A 6557-nucleotide genomic window follows, 5' to 3' on the forward strand; every position below is an offset into this window, starting at 1 on the left:
TGAGATGGGTGGATGGAGAGATGGATGGACTGGTAGATAGATGGATTGATGAAGGGATGGATAGATGGAAGAGATGGACAGGTGGGTGCATGGATGGATGGAGGGACAGATGCATGGATGGATAGAGGGACAGATGCATGGATGGATGGACGCATGGAGGGATGGATGGATGCAAGCCTAGATGGATGGACAGGTAGATGGATGGATGGATGGATGGATGGATGGATACATGGATGGATGGATGCATGGAGGGATGGATGGATGCAAGCCTAGATGGATGGACAGGTAGATGGATGGATGGATGGATGGATGGATACATGGATGGATGGATGCATGGAGGGATGGATTGATGGAAGAGATGGACAGGTGGATGCATGGATGGATAGATGGATGGATGCAAGGCTAGTTGGGTGGACAGGTAGATGGATGGACAGATGGATTGATAGATGGCTGGACGAGTGGCTGGAGGGATGGAGGAATGGGCACACAGACAGATGGGTGGACTGATGGGAGAGATGGACAGGCGGATGAGTGGCTGGATGGATAGAGGGATGGATGGATGGCCGCATGGATGGATGGACTGATGGAAGAGATGGACATGTGGACGGATGGGTGAAAGGATGGATGGATGGAGGAATGGACACATGGATAGATGGATGGATTGATGGGAGAGATGGACAGGTGGATGGATGGATGGAGGGAGGGATATATGGATGGATGGATGAATTGGTGAATAGACGGCTGTACGGATAGATAGATAGATGGCTGGATGAGTGGCTGGATGGATGGAGGAATGGACAGATAGATGGATTGGTGAATAAATGGAGGGATGGACAGATAGATAGTTCAATGAGTGGCTGATGGATCGAGGGACGGATGGATGGACAGATGGATGGATGTTAGGAATGACTGGATAGGGTAAATGTTTAGAAGAATAGAAGGATGGTGTCAAAAGGTGGCCAAAGGTGGATGAATAGTTGGATGGATGGATGGATGGAAGGAAGGATTGGATTGGGTAGATGTATAGAAGAATATATAGATAGTGTCAAAAGGCCTGGCCTGCAGAGGATCTTAAACGCTCTCTCTCTGTCTCTCTCTCTGTCTCTCTCTCTGTCTCTGTCTCTGTCTCTGTCTCACAGAAGCAGGTACAGTATTGTTTAATCCAGTGAACATATGGCTCCCTTTAATTCCCTTAGATCCCACTGCTGAAGATCTGTGTGTGTGTGTGTGTGGTGTGTGTGTGTGTGTGTGTGTGTGTGTGCACGCGCATGTGCGCATGTGTCTAAGCTTTAGCACAAAGAAAGGAAGACGGATAGACAGACAGACAGTCTGCATGTGTCAGTGTCTCGGTAACTATTGACAACCACACATCTTCCATCTCATAATCTACCTCATGGAGCCAGACAAACAGAGAGAGAGAGAGAGAGAGAGAGAGAGAGAGAGACGGAGAGATAGAGAGAGAAACCGAGAGAGAGAGAGAGAGAGAGAGAGACAGAGAGAGAGAGAGACAGAAAGAGACAGAGAGATAGAGAGGAAACCGAGAGAGAGAGAGAGGGAGAGAGAGACAGAGAGAGAGAGAGAGAGAGCCAGAGAGAGCCAGAGAGAGACGGAGAGATAGAGACGAAACCGAGAGAGAGAGAGAGAGAGAGAGAGAGAGAGAGAGAGAGAGAGAGAGAGACGGGGGGGTGTGGGATGATGAACGGGGGTTTCCGGTAAGTTGCAGTAACACTGCCTTATTTAGACAGATCTCAGGCGCTGATGGAGAGATCTGGAGAGGGAGCTCACATTCAGCGCTACTGTCTGAGGCTCACTGAGCATCATCAGCAGTAGATCGTCTATTCGTCTGCTCTACATCATCTATTCTAAATCACTGCAGGTCGATCATTACAAAGCAGCTGGTTCGGATTCTGAAATCTACACACATGAGCCCACATCAACAGAATTCTAATGCACCAGGTTATTAAATAATAAAGAACAGGGCGTAGGCGCCAGGGCCCGGGCGATATATCGGTCGGCCAACAATGGGCCCTTTTCACAAACAGTCGCGATTACTTCCGGTTTGAGCGTTAGCAGGGTAAAGGGTAACTTCTGCTCCATATAACTACTGCAGAAGTGATGACAACATGTTACAGTAGTGAACTATAATGCTCAAACACGAAGCTACAACAGACATAGGTTATGGTTACACAGCAGGTAAAAGTGGCCCAAATCCGATCTTTTTCTCTGTATGTGACACAGATGTGTGTCTGTGTGTCAGTGTGAACAGCAAAAAACGCATTGAATCTGACATTTTCAATTCCGGTTTGAGACGCTTTCTTATGTGGTACTGAAATCCGATACGTATCCGATCTGCAGCAATGCGACTCAGTCTAAACAGCCAGATCGGAATTCATGCGACTTTTACGTCAATCCAACTCGACATTCGTCATAATTTCGTGCTGCTGAGACTCAAACATTTAGTCTGATGTTTCTGCACCAAAACATTAGAGGAGACTCATCGCAGCCGCTCCGTGTTCGAAGAGGTTTCAAACGAAACGGCTGAACGCGGCCGGAGGAGCCCGAGGCTGCAGCGTCAGAGAGCAGTTTAAAGAATCCGAGGACACGAGCCAAAGAAGTGGCCGAATAACGCGGCCTTTTTATGGCGAACTTAAACACATTCTGGGTGATGAGTCCAGTTGTCAACCACTGGAACTTCATAATCGCTCCTGTGATGCTGGCGGAGACGAAACTGAAAGCTGCGGGAGCGACTGGCGTTCGTTGGCCGTCATGATTGTTTACCTCTGGACGAGCCGCCACGTGAAGCATTGTTCTGTTGCGCATGCGGGTCGGTTTAGGAGCTGATCTGTTCAGACTGATGTCGCATACAGATCACATTTAAAAGATAACGTGAACAGCCAAACTATAAAATCGGATTCGGTGAGAAAATCAGATTTGGGCGACTTTTACCTGCTGTGTAAACGTAGCCTTAGTTTTCATGGAAGCACTGATTTAACTGTAAACCGAGCTAAAATGCTGCATGTGAGGTGTAGCCCTGTTTACTGCTGCTGCAGCTGCTCACATCAAGCAGTCTCTCTATCTTTGTACAACATGCCAGCGATTTCTGTAATATTTCTGTTTTCTAAAGAAAGAAGATCTTTTATATGTCGCATGAATTTGATAGACATTGTTTTGATGTAGCTAGCTATGCTAGAAGCCATTGCTAACAGTAGCTGTATTCCCAAACAAGTGAGCTAGCTAGCTTTCATTAGCTGCTAGTACCAGCTGGCTAACGCGGAGCAGGTTCTGACACACATTTACACCATGCCAGCGATTTCTCTAATATTATAAACACAAACCAGAACTTTTATATGTTAAGTCTATTCTACAGACCTCACAGACACTTTTAGCTGATGGTAGGCTAGCAGGCTACAGGCGCTAATTAGCTAGCCTGCCATTAGCAGTTTAAGGAACACCAGCTTCATTTGAGCAGCAAACTTTAAAGCTAGCTGGCTAGCTATGTTAGCGATCTGCCAAACAGCGTCATTCTTTTAGTTTGAGTACAGTTAAGCTGCTTTATGTTAGCCGAGTAATCCAGTTCGGGATAATAGCTACTGTTAGCAATAGCTTCTAGCCAGCATAGCTAGCTTAATATAAACAGAGTATATCAAATTCATACTACATATTAAAGTTCTTCTTTCTTTTTTAAACAGAAATAACACAGATATCGCTGGCACGTTGTACGAAGACAGAGAGACGGCTTTTTTTTTAGCATTTTAGCTCTGTTTAAAGTTAAATCAGTGCTTTATCCACTTCTTATTCTCACTGTTTGTCATGACAGTGCAGGAAAACTAAAATATAGCTGTTGTAGCTCAGTGTTTGAGCATTATAGTACATTTTGTCACCACTTCTGCAGTAGATATATGGAGTGGAAGTTAGCTTTACCCTGCTAACGCTTCAACTGGAAGTTATCGCGACGCTTTGTGAAAAGGGCCCATATCAGCCAATATTGACAAAAACGATATTTTGGTCACCACATCACCTTTTAAGAAGTGTGACCACTGAGAACTGGCAGTTGTATGAGTCAGTAAAGCACTGTTAGGATACAACTACTGTAACACAAAAGTAAAATATAAAGCATAACATTATCTCGGCCGATATCATGTTATCCAAATTGTTAACCCATTTAAAATCTTAATATAGCAAAATTTTAACCCGTTGAGCCTGTGGTTCATTGTTTTCTCCATTATTTTCTTTGTTTTTACTGGAATATTACTGCTACTTTTATTTTCTTGTTGCATTTTTATTGCATTTTTTTTATTTACACTTTTATCTCGTGCTTTTCAATTGTATTATGTATTATATCCCCTTTTCTGCAATCTTTTTTCTCTTCTTCCTTTGCTGTTTTAACTTTGCAGCACTTTGTGTTGCATTTTTAATGTATGAAAGATGCTATATAAATAAAAATCATTACTATTATTATTATTTTCTCTTTTCTATTTTAGAGCAGAGCTCTGCAATCACTGACAGCTATTGATCAGTGTCTCCAACAGACACACACACAGCTAGTCATGTGTTTCCTGCCTTATAACAGGATGTCTGTTGCATGTGATGTGTTTCCTGACTACTGAATCCTTAACAGATGCACAAACGGCTGCCGGGGAGACATACGGTATGAAGGCCGGTGCGCTAGAACTGTGGTCAGACTGGGCTCTTTTCTGCGTCTCGGTCTCCTAACTTCTCTCTTGGCACAGAAAAAAGACTTACAACAGGCCCTAGAAGATCTGTTATGTTGCCTAGCAACCATAACATCCTGTTGACAAACACACCGCATGATGGAAGAATTGTTTATTGCAAAAACGTCGTAATAAATTAAATAATTTGTTGAACTTAAGTGTATTTTATCATACTGTATTTTGTCGCAGTGTAACATCCCACAATGGCTTAAAATGGACAGAAAAACAACAGAGGAGTAAAATGAAGTGAATGAGGGAGAGAAGGAAACCATGCAGGAAGGGTCTGTGGGGGATTCTGAGGGACGAGAGGGAGAGCATGTCAACATGTGTACAGCGAAGAGGAGAATGAGGGACAGAGCGAGATGGAGGAACCAAAGAGGAAAATGAGATGAAAAAAATTCTGGGAAAGACGCCAACAGACACCATGGAGCCTCCCTACGCTAAAGAAGGTGTGCGTGAGAGATAGAGAGAGAGGGAGGAAAAAGGAAAAACCCCTCTCTGTTTTTCATCCTTTATTTCCTGCTCATCATAATAATGAGAACCACATTCGGCTCATTTCTAAACACCATCACATTACCACCTTTCTTTGCCTGTCTGTTGATGCACCTGTTAAGACTGAACGATACGGCAAAACACGGCGAACCGTGAAAGAGCCCACCTCTACAATATGATTTCCGCAAGCACCTCTATGGGATTTCCAATAATACGAAGCTTGGCTGTTCTCGATTGAGCACTGACATCTGAGGCTTATAAAACGTGTTCTGTAGGTTTTATCGGAGGCTTGTGACAAACATTAACAGATGCTTCAGCTTGTATGTATCAGTTTTACGGTGACTCAGTAAAGAGTCCTGGCATAGAGCTCCTGCCGCCAATGTTTTCCATTCCTAACAACCACCCGGAACCTGCTTAGACTACAGCTCATATTCACAGTAAGTGACATATCTAGAACCTCCTGACTTTTTTTCCCCTCACGAACGAACTACTTATGTTGGTTACGTGTAAAGCCTTCAGTCCAGTTCCTTAAGTCCTAACCAATGGGAGAGCTTGCTTGCCTGTATCTACCCAGATACCACAGAGATAACAATCCTGACTGGATCATTAAGTTGGCTTGAAAAAGCCAACTTACTGTTCTTTGTAATCTTCTTCTTCTTATTATTCTACGCTCAAAAATTAAATGTTTCTCATCCCACAGTTTTCAAGCTGGAACCACAAAACTTTGCAGGATCACTTAAGGTGGACCTGCGTTTGAGGTAGCACTGAATTTAAGGTGGCACTGCATTTAAGGTAGCACTGAATTCAAGGTGGCAGTGGATTTCAGGCAGCACCTAGCAACACATTACCATCCACCTTGTATACTGTAGCAACCGCCTAGCAACACTTTAGCAACACTTTAACAACCATCAGCAGTCTTCCACCATTTTAACGTTTTAACGCAATTAGCTGGCTTTTTCAAGCCAACTTTAAGTTTGTTCTCTAACTTTTCCTTTCTAGTGTTTCTGTTGGCGTTTCAAGATTTGCACCCCTTTGTTTCCAACCAAAACTCAAAATGAAATGAAATTAAACACGTTATAACTAGCCTACGACCCCAGAAAATCAGCAGCACCAAAAGAAAAAAAAATAGAAAATATTTTTCAACACATATGAAAGAAAAAGAAAAAAAAAACATCTGGAGACCTAGCTAGCAATTTCAACAGGATATGACTACATTGGAAAGAAAAGCGAGTGAAAAAAAAAAAAAACAAAAACAAAAAAAAAATCTGATATAGGTTACCAAACCGTACATATATGAGGCCTATTAACGTAACAATAACATCAAAATAACCTGCTGTTGCATTTTTACCAAAG

The 6557-nt window shown here is 43.2% G+C and overlaps 1 protein-coding gene across 1 annotated transcript in view; it reads right to left on the bottom strand.

The window, feature by feature from the left end:
• The window catches only part of LOC118820459 (formin-binding protein 1), a 110522-nt gene that overhangs the window by 53025 nt on the left and 50940 nt on the right, over positions 1-6557 (bottom strand).

Source organism: Colossoma macropomum, unplaced genomic scaffold (genome assembly GCF_904425465.1).
Source record: "Colossoma macropomum unplaced genomic scaffold, Colossoma_macropomum, whole genome shotgun sequence".
Lineage (NCBI taxonomy): Eukaryota > Metazoa > Chordata > Actinopteri > Characiformes > Serrasalmidae > Colossoma > Colossoma macropomum.